Here is an 11,604-nt window from a genome sequence, read left to right as displayed (position 1 = left end):
TTTAATAGTAAAGGTTGCTGACCCCTGTCCTAGAGTGTATACAAAAAGTTTTTAAAAATAACAACATAGCTAAATATCTACCAAATCTGAATTTTGCTATAGTAGAACATGTGTCACTTTAATTTACTGTGTATAACACCACTTATACTGTGTATAACGTTAAAGTGTAACTGTTTTTTAAACATTCTTTATTTCAGGGTTTTTAAATATACAATAAACATAGGTAAACAATAACGGCAGGGAATGTACATTAAGGTCCATTGTCAGTCTAGTGTGCCTGTAGATACTACAATACACATGGCTTGAAATGTCCAGTGAATACATTTCCTGAGAAGAGAGGGTAGACAGGCATTTCAAGTATGCCATGTAACTCTATTTGATCAATGGATGTCATGCAATCTCAAGAAAGGGCCAGGTCCAGGTGGCACTAAAACTCCAGGCGGCTTTGAATTTGTCAGAAGATCCCTGTGCACTTGACATAAGATCTTACATCATCATAATGTCATTTACGTCACACAGCCATAAACCAATTGTTGGTGTTGAAAAGAATTTCCAGCACAGCGGGATACATGAGTTAGCCGCAATGATGAGATGTCTAATAATGGAGACTTTGTAAGCCCTTTCTGATAGGTGCAGTAGGAAGAAACCAGGATCTGCGGGTATGGTATGCGTAGCTACCTTTTGGATAGGAGAGCTCACCTGGTCCCAGAAGGGGCAGAGCTGCGGACATGACCAAAATATATGTAACATACTACCCCGTTCTTGTCCGCACCGCCAGCATAGGTCCGATAAAGTGTAATTGAACTCAAAAAGTGTACCCTGAAAAATGTCTTGAACTCCTCCTGTAAAATAAATAAATTCCTAATATGCAAGGGTGACTAGGAACTCCTGTGTTGAGAACCTGAGATAATAAATAAAATAAAGATGCAGTAAACCACAGCACTGTATTGATAGCTCAACTGGAACCCCAACTGCCTCCATTCAGCTGTATAGGAGTGGCTGGGTACAACTTTGTTCAAGTGTTTGAGCATGGTTGTCTTTGTGGTGGGGTTGCAGAATGGCTCTTGGAAGAGACATACTACCTCTGGCCATGAGGTTGTACTTCCTTTTTTAGAGGAAGAATTGCACTGCAATTGCAAATGCAAGGGCAATGCATGCAAATGCAATACCTAGGTTTGCTATGCACCTAGGGGGGTGGCTAACTGTGCATTTTCCACTGCAAGTCTAAAAGGGGGGTAACTGAAACGTGGCACAGTAAACATTAATAACAACTAAAACAACAAGTGCTTACTAAAATAATAATACATATATTTAATGATGCCTAGATGCAAAAAATTGCTGACTTGGAATGAATTTTTTGTTTTGATTTATTTTATTATCCAATTCTTTCACAAAACATTTTAGTATACAAGATGTAATAATTAAGAAAATGCAATATAAATGTATGCATGATAAAGAGTGCCTAAAGTAATGTAATGCATATGGGAACTATTCAAAACAAACAAAAGAGACTGACACAGCTAAGTAAAGGCAAGATACACATGTATGTAGTAAGTGTCTTTAAAGGTATAATTTCTGTATACAGTATATAATTATCTGTGCACATTACAAGTGCATATCCGTCTAATAGCAACTCACACTTTAATTATAGATTCCTTCTAAACATACACTTTGCTTTCATACAACTCTCTTGATTCTAAACATCAACATAAGTAAATGGTTCCTGTTATTATTCAATTTCAACAGACACAACAAAAAAGACATTTTGTGATACCTAATGAAAAATGTACTTTTCCTTATTGTGTGTTATTATACTAATCAATAATAATTGCAATACCCTACATTATATATATTGTATTAGAATTTATGTGATCCATCATTGCTGCTTTCACCCTACAGTTTACCAGGTCATTCCCTTAAGATATTTTTGTGGTGGGGTGACCTATCTTAAAGTGTAACTACAGTTACATTTTTTTATTTTTGATCAGGCAAGTTGCAGAAAAGGGACAGGCAATGTACTTTCTGCAATAATCCTTCTTACCTGCCTGATTGTTCCATGTAACTGTCAAAAAAGCTGAGCTGCGCAGCTTTGGTTTCCAGGATACCCGGCAATCCCAGCTTCCCCTATGCTTGCTGGGACTAAATGATGTCAGTCCTGATAGGGCTAATCAAGACGGACGAAGATCACAGGCAGGATGTGAAGAAGGAAAAAGATGGTGGCGCCTTATGATGGAATGACGATAGGGTAGTATAGCAAAGTTTAGATCCACTTTAAACTAGTTTGCTAAACTACTCAACCTTTCCCACTGTCTTTATCTCTAAAGCACAGGTACTTATTGATTTGTAGTCCTAAGATAAGACACTCAAAGATAACAAAGGCAAAGAGTAAAGGGCGGCTCTGAATTTTTGACAGGATCAGTTGATTTTTGTGCACTAAATATAACACTTTAAAGGCCACAAGTATTATTATTACACAGAATTTAAATAGGGCCATCATATTACACAATGCTGTACAAAGTCACTAACTGTCCCTCAAAGGAGCTCACAATCTAATGTCCCTACCATAGTCATATGTAATTAATACAGTCTGAGGTCAATTTTGAGAGGAAGCCAATTACCCTTACTGAATGTGCTTGGGATGAAACCAGAGTACCTGGAGAAAACCCACACAGACACAGGGAAAACCTGCAAAGCCCATGCAGATAGTGTCCTGGCCAAGACTTGAACTTGGGACCTAGTGCTGGGAAGGTAGGAGCGCTACCTCTGAGCCACTGTGCACAGTCACACCCAAAATCCTCAAGGCTCCTTCCACCTGCTGCAAGTGATGGATAAAAGTTACACCCTATACCCCTATAGTATACTTAGGATTGTTTTCCTTCCAGATCTACCAGGCTACACAAATACATAGCATTGATCATATGACCTTTGTGAGTATTAAAGTGAAATTATGTATGTTTTAATAATTTTGTTAATATATTTTCTAAATTTAGAGCCTGGGAAGGAAGGGTATAACTTTTATCCATATATATCAATCTTTATACACAATGATTTCTAAAATGGTGATGGAAATTTGCAGCATGAATCAGTTTACCCATTACATGGCTTCTCAGATGTGTATTGTATATCTTAAACTTAATGAAGGATTAGGGATCACTCACTACAGGTGTTTGAGTGGGGACCCAACCACAACTGGTTTTGAACAATCTCTGTTTATTACATTCAGTTAACAAATGTTCTAATATGATTCTTTACATACAGAAAAGTTCCTCCTTGTGTCTATATTGTGATTTTCAGATAGTGAATTGAAATACTCCAGATTTAACTGCAAAATGATTGAGGTACGATCTACCAGAGAGCCACCCAAACTTTATGGGGAAAAAATAAATGTGAGTTGCAAAAAAAAAAATATATATATATATATATATATATATATATGGTATTTCTCGTATAAGCTGTACATAATGAATATCAGTGTGTAAAATTATGAATTATTATGATCTTCTAGGCCAGAGTTTGCCTACCTTTATGCCGGATATGGTCTAGCCAGTATTCCAGTCCGTCCTAAAGGCCCCCTAGTTTTTTATTGTTGGATCTGGCCTAAATGAATTGTTGCGTTATCACAAGTTCCTTTGATATCATCGATATCATAGAGTTCCCACCAAGTAACCCCAATTATTATGCCTAAAGTGCCGAAGCAACGTGCATTGTTGGTAGACAAATTATTCTTCATCCACTGCGGCAAAAAAGCCCTGTGTTTAGTGTGCAAGGACACCAACAACACTTTCAAGCGGTCGAATCTTAAGGGGCATTTTGATGCCAAGCAGTTGTACATGTACAGAGACTACACCACATGAGCAGAAGACTGAGGCTGCTTGCTTACAGTCACGTTGGAAAAAACCTTTCCTTAGACACCTTGTTTCTTCTGGCCTAGTGTGCCTTCTTGACCTCCTGAAATGGCCTAGTAGTCCAAAAAGTTTGCCGACCCCTGTTCTAGGTGATTGGTTCCTGATGAAGCGGACTATGTTCCGTGAATCGCGTTGAACACCTAATTGCCTACATACCTGCATTAAATTGTATGGAGTTATTAAAATCTATGTAATGTTTTTATCAGAAGTTTTTGAATAAACTTGAATAAACTTATGTTTTAACTCTTTTATATACGCAAGATACTCTTTGACCAGGGCCTTCAAAGTCCCTTTAATACTTACCTCTTTGCAAATGACATTGATGGCTAACATATAGTGGGAGGAGGGGGAAAATGACTGCATATGTAATCTACAGAAAATGGACACTTACGGTACTTTAAAGTGCTGTTTGATAACCTGAGTGGACTAAATCCAATCATAACAGAGCAAATTATACTTTAATGTGACAGTAATCCAAACCATTAACATGAAACAGTAGTGGTGTAAGGTTGGGTTTCATGTGTGTAAAGAGTAAAATAAAAAACAAGTTTCTTACAGCAGTGTTGGTGAATGTAGACTGCTAATCTATGCTAAGTGATTTTGTATGATGGTGTCCATCCACAAACAATCCAGACCTTATGTTTCTATATTATTTAATATGCATACAGGTGAAGATATATATTCTTCATTAGTTCCATCCAATCTAATTTGCTTATTATTACGGCACAGTTCCTGTTCATTCCTGTTTATGTTCAAAATAAGCAGCTAAGTTGTGATGGGCTAACGTGTCCTTGTTCAATGAACATCAAATAAAATTAGTGTCAAACCCTATTCAGGTCTATGGGAGACACATCTTCAAGATAAAAGGCATGGGGAGATGGGAATGTTCACCTATCACTAGTACTTAATTCAAAGAAAAAAAAAAAGAAAATACAGTTCAGGAAGGGAGTGTTTTCATAAAGCTTAGAGGGCAATATTGAAAGAACAGTATTTATTTAAAATATTATGTTGCATACCCGTTGTGTAGTAATAGTGCAGCCATATAACATAATTATATGAATATAAAGCCTGGTATACAACACAATATTCTGAAAGGTTTTCATGAAAATTAAAAGACCAGATCAAGCTTACTTTTATCATAAACTATTGTGCTACCTAAAACTGTTGGTATTAAATGAAGCTCTGCATTAAACAAATCTAATCAGAATTATGACAAATACAGACTTTTTACCTTAAGATTTTCAGATGCCATATGGCCTCTAAGAAAAGTGCTTTTAAAATGTTCTAGGAAGATGTCCCTAAAATGTTTGGGTATTAGAACTAAATAGATGAAGAATTCTGATCATCATGTTATTTTTGGATATAGTCAGACACATTCAATGTTCAACGTAATGGTTTGAGTATCCCAAAGGGCCCATTTTATTTTCCCCAATGCACAAATATGAACTAAGAATCAGGCTAACCTTTGAACTAATTAACCTTTTAAAAAATTCACATGGCACTACACAGCTTTATTGTGGCTTCTGTGTTTTGTATTAATATCTTTGGACACTTGGCTGAACAGGCTAATTGGAACTGACAACATGTAGCATTAGGAGTGCTAACACAAGAATAGCTTCATAACATCTGCAACAATTTGTTGTATTACAGCATTCGCCTACATCTCCAGAGAAAACAAACATGCTGAGAGCACCTGAGACAATGTAGAGTAAAAATAATAATACAGGCACCCAGCTGATCTGCTTTCTAGTGGATAAAGTGTCTGTTGTCCCGTAGTCTAAGATGATGTTGATCCTAACCAAAACCTATTATCTGCTTCAGTAGCCTGGAACGGCTGCCTTCTACGCTCTGCAGTGTTTTGAGTCAATTACAGCCAGTACTGGACTGGTGCTCTTGCATGTGATGGTTGCTGCCTGTTCTACCGTTTAGTTCTGTCTTGCTGAGCAAGGAGATTAATTTTTCTACTTAGGGGCCAATTGAATTTGTATAGCGCAGATACCATATATTTATCAATGGGTGAATCCTTTTTTCCCAGTGCGCAGCTGTTTCTTTTCATAGCTTGTCTTATGAACAGTGCTGGATAACAGTCACAGGTATATTACAAATGAAGAATCTGTCATACAGCAGTGTTTTGGTTGATTTGTGGCTCCACAGTGGTCATCAGATGCAAGCCATCAGGCTCATTTGTGATACTGGAGAAGAAGAAGAGAAGAAGTGTATTTATAGTCCCTAGCAAACAAATTTCAGTGGACATTTTAGGGGTAGGAATGTGAAATGTTGCATGATAAAAATGAAATGTCTACTGCCAAGAGCAACCAGTCTGGTCTATTACCTGTTTGCCAAGAGATCAGTTTTAAGGGGTAACTATCAATGACCCGGAGTTAGCTTTTTAAAAGAGTAAAAGGTCTTGTTTTATATATGTTTTGTATCTCATCCTCTCTAAATACAGTATATGTACAGTTTACAATATATGACAGAGGGTTCCGAGAATGAATAGCACATAGTTAACATTGGTTAACTAAAGATACCACATGGCTGGCTCTGCCTGCTATGAGGCTGTGATTTGACTGATTAAAACTTCAAAATGAGCCTTCCAATGATGAACCTACAATAAGGTATTGTCCTTTATTATTATATTATTATATAATAATATTAGTACCAACATATCACACAGCTCTTTACTAAGTCCATAGTCATGGGGCTTACAATCTAAGTCCCTACCTTAGTCAAAAGTCATTACCACAGTCTAAGGTCAATTAGGGACGAAACCAATTAGCCTAACTGCATGATTTGGAATGTGGGAAGAAACCCGAGTATCCAGAAGAAACCCACGCAAACACGGGGAGAATCTGCAAACTCCATGCAGAATGAGTACTCCCCGAGAATCAAACATGGGACCTAGCGCTAACCTATGAGCCACCATGCTGCCCTGACTAGTTAACTTATTTATAAAATTGTGAACAGCAGTATTTACGTAAAAGAAACAAACAGAGTCTGGAAAACAAAAGAAGAAGCCCAAATGAAATACTACAATCTGATTGTATAATCTCCTTTAGGCTAAGTCTACACTGACTTTAATTTGAAATGTTTATAAATACCCATACAGTTTTATTTAAGCATTGATAACCAAGATTTGTGGCAGAGAAGAGAAAAAATGGAGAAAACGCCCAAAATACACCACCCAAAAGGCTCAAAAGTGCCTAAAAATTCATTAATTTTAGTAGGGGCGCTTGGAGCATTTATATGTGTTTATACAGGCTATATTGTGCATACAGCCTGATCTCCATGGACACACTAAAAAAACTTTTTTATTAAATAAATGTCTTGCTTTAAATAAAGCTTTGTGAATTTGTGTGTGGTAGTGTACAATTGGCTAGGAGGGCACACATGATCACTGGATAGTAAGGTCTTGGGCAGAGAGGCTGCTCTAAGGACATAACTGTCATTTTTCAAAAATGTCAGTTGTGATGACTGGCCAATGGTCAGTTAGCTGTGATGTCACTGTGATGTCACAGTCTACAGTTGGTGTAGTCAAACTGAAGCTGTGGCTTTTCATTAATTGCTAAGGAGGCTCCACTCTTGAAGCATCTCCAAAGCATTTTGTCTAAAACTTTGTGAAATTTCAGATTTCTATTTGTGTTTTTGTTGTCTTGGATCACCTACAGGAGCATCTGCTACCATCTGGGTACCAACACAGATTGTCAGAGGCCGTTTACCGCCCAACATCCATGAAATGCCATCACATGAGGAGGGAGGCCCAACAGGTAAGGCAAACATAATAGAAAAAGCTGTAGCTAGCTGTTAGTTAGATTGGTTAGGAGGAAGCACTTCCCATTCAGAAAAACTAAATATGTGTATTTATCATTGCAAGCCAATATACTCCAATAGCTCATAGGATCAGATCTAGAGTTACACTTGGCAGCAGGGCTTCAGAACATCAGCTGCCTAAAAGACCAAGAAGAAGAGAACATCCAAACACCAACTGTTCACAAAGGAACCAACGACGTTCTCCAGTCTTAATCAGGGATCAATACCATACAGGACCCCAGAACAACCAGACACGCCCAGCCAACGACCAGCAAACTGAAGATCACCCGGACTCCAGTATCTGCTTGATGGAGTATGAACAGGCAGACCAAACTGAACAAATCTCTTGTGCACACCAACTTTACCAGGCCTGCATCAACAGATGGGGAAAGTCGTCGTACCTGTCCCATCTGCCAGACACCTGTTCCTGAAATCTTTGAAGGTATGGAGCCTGTTATTGTTCCTGTAATCATTCAGCACACTGGCAATGAATCTCCTTGGCAAGTTATTGTTTGGTCTGAAGAACTACATCAAGAATTCTCATTCATCATCTCTGCAGAAACCAAGAGGTCCATGGATTTTCTCCCTTACAGGTCAACATGGAGACGTTTATATTCACCACCACCAATTGTCACCAACACTATCTGGGTAGCAGCTTTACAGGCAAAGAGAGATCTGTTGGCTGGTTCCCTTGCCAGCCTTTATCTTGTCCCAATCAGGTATGTGCTGAATTTTTGTCTTCTACAAACGAAGACAGGAACTTAGAATATGCTGTTCCCTAAAAAGCATTTAAGGTTTTTATAGGGACTGATGAAACACATATTTGTACAGCAAGAAGAACAAATATATCTCAAAGACATAAAAAACTTTTTTTTTTACTTTATTAACACTTTGAAGATTTGTTTAAATGTTACATAGTTAGGTTCAAGATTGCGTGTAAGAAATTAGAAGATATTTTATACTTCATTAATAGGTTTAGAATCTAAGAATCTCAGGTCTTGATAAATAACCTCATAAAAGTCAAGAAGAACACAAGACATTTTGGGGGATGTAAACACTAGACCAAGTGAGCGGCTGTGGAATATAGGTAGGGCACTGGGTATAGGATTTGCCTAGTTTAATATTGGTGGCCAGGGGAGGGTGGTTAGTGTTAGTTTTGCTACACATGAACTTGTCCTTTAAGTGTTTCAGATGAGTCAGCTCAATGTAGACATTTCCAAGAGGTTTTTCAATTGATGATTTAACAATATCATCTGTTACATATTCTACAGTTTCATAACTCAATCTATAAGTTTTTCCATAGGGAAAAACAGGGATAACAATTACAATACAGCAGACTGCAGAGTACTTTCCTAATATAATTTTTCAAGGGATTTTGTGCAGTGTCAATTTCACCTTCTAAGTAATTTCATTTGCTTCAGTCCTCCAGGCGGCCTTTTCTTATGAAGCGGTCTACCTAATTTCTTGTTATCAAGGTTGTCCTATAAACATAATTAGCTCAGGTACTGCTTGTAAACACATGAAGGTTTTCATGTAATTTAATTGATTCCTGAGGCTGGTATGTGCTGGTCAAAGGTCTGCAGGAGAGGAATTACTAGGTAAGCGAAATTTACAGTCCTATGTGTTAGCAGGAGCATTTAACAAATTAATGCTGAATGTACACTAAACATAAAAGTGTAGCTGTAGACCCTGAAGAAAAGTAAGTAACATTAAAATTAACATGGGATATCATTTAAATTGTGCCTTTACTTTGTACACTACTCTTTCTAAAATCAGCTGGAAAATAATAATTTTGGCATACTAGAAAGAATGCATGTTTGTCTATTCCATGCTATCATGTGAACATAAGTTTGGATTATTTGGTTTTGGTATGTTTTATAGACATTCAATTCCAATGGAAGTGCAAACCTTTCATATTCTGCCAGACACCCACAAATAAGAAACAGCTTATGCCAAGTGTAGAGCAAGACGGTTAATGAATAACGTACTGATTTCTATGAGAAAGACCAAATAAACAATCTAAGGACTAACCTGCGGCACAGGTGAAGGGTGATGCAACCCACTCACTTTTATTAGGTTACAGTTCTAAATGCTTTCTTTCTTTCCCAAAACAGTAAAAAAATGCATTTACTCTGGATACAGAAAAGCATGTTGCTGTTTTTGTACATTCGTACATTTACCATGAATGCATCACAATAAAAAACATAGAAAATGTGCAAAACTGAATGGGCCCATGTAGCTTCCCTTTCACACTAAACTGCATCCTTTAGATTTAAATCAGCCACATAGGAAATATTAGGATTTCTATTTGACAATATTTTCATGTATGTGGTTTGCTGCACGAAGAGACATGTTTAAAATAGGCTTCTAAACTGCAGTTACAGGTCAAAAATATGTCAGGTACTCTGGATGATATTTACACATGTAGTAGACAAAAAGGTGCCGGATAAAGAAACTATTGTTGGTTATCCCACTTCTTAAGCTACGTACACACTTCCAATAATTATCGTTGGTAAACGAACAACGAACGATCCTGCACGATATCGGCGAACGATCGTATAGCACCGATCCTGTACATACAGATAATGACACGATCGTTCGCAGATATTGTACACACAATAGATGCGATCGTTTGAGCGATACAGGAAGTGACGTGCATGACAGGAAGTGAACGAACGTTCCTTCATCACGCATGCTCAGACCATGGACGATCAATGAACGACCGTACACACGATAGATGGTAAACGATCGTCGTCCAATCCGATCCGCCGGTCTGGTCGTTCATTTCCAGCGACTATTCTCGTTCGTCGGCGTCGTTGGTTACTTTTTTTACGAACGATTTTTGACCAATCGATCGTTCGTCGTTCATTTCCAACGATAAAAATTGGAAGTGTGTACGCAGCTTTACAGTCCACAAGTAAAGCCCTGTCCGATAAGTGTGGCCCTATTGACTTTCTCCTCCTTACAAACCCCACACACAGAAACCCACACTATAGGTGTTACAGTGGTGGGCAGGTATGAGAATAGTGCAAGACATAAATAGCATAGAAACCATTGTTTTGTCACACTTTTGTTTTAGAACTTATGTGTATTTTTTATTTATATTTTATGTTTTTGGTTTTCAGCAGATGAACCCACCTAGGGGTTATGTATGCTGTGTTCAAAGTTGTGGGACACAGTTTCCTAGAAAATTTGCTCTACTTTGTTTTGAGTATGGTATGAGAAGAATAACAGTAAATAGGGACCATTAGGGTTTACCAAAGGTCATATTTTCTTTTAAGTCCAAGAAATAAATAGAACAAGGTATATTTTAAAATAGTGGAAAACAGTAAACTTGGGGAAATTTGTGAGCCTTCCATTGTACTTATTCACACTATTCTCTTTTCCAATGGCAAGAACACAGTTACACTTAAAGATAGTAGTGTGAGTGTTTGAGGAAACCATTAAGACCATAAATAATGGAAAAAATGGTAGAATAGCTAATAAAGCATGGCTGGATTTTGGGATCATCAGTTAGTTACTATTATGTTAAAAGTGAAATTTTAAGAATAATGTATCTCTTTCTCTAAAATAAACATTCTCAAAGTTTGCCCACCTCAAAGATAACTATTACTTTTCCCAATCCTGAATAGAAGCTATGTACATATTTTCCCCAGCCAACACCAGCATTGTAATATGACTGTACTATAGCTGAGGATATAGGATACAGCAGACATACCAGCATATTACATAAGTAAGGAGTTAACTTTTTTTGGCTCTGCAATAATAAGGTATTCCTAGTGTTCTCTAAAAATATTATGAGCCCAGTCATTGATTGCGGCTAGGGTGGTGCATGGTGAGCACAATGAAGGGCTTTGTGTTCCTCTGGATGTTCTGTAAGATGTACCAAGAA

This window comes from Pyxicephalus adspersus, chromosome 3, assembly GCF_032062135.1.
Source record: "Pyxicephalus adspersus chromosome 3, UCB_Pads_2.0, whole genome shotgun sequence".
NCBI classification, from domain to species: domain Eukaryota; kingdom Metazoa; phylum Chordata; class Amphibia; order Anura; family Pyxicephalidae; genus Pyxicephalus; species Pyxicephalus adspersus.
The sequence above is the reverse complement of the archived record's forward strand: the minus strand, read 5'-3'. Positions refer to the sequence as shown.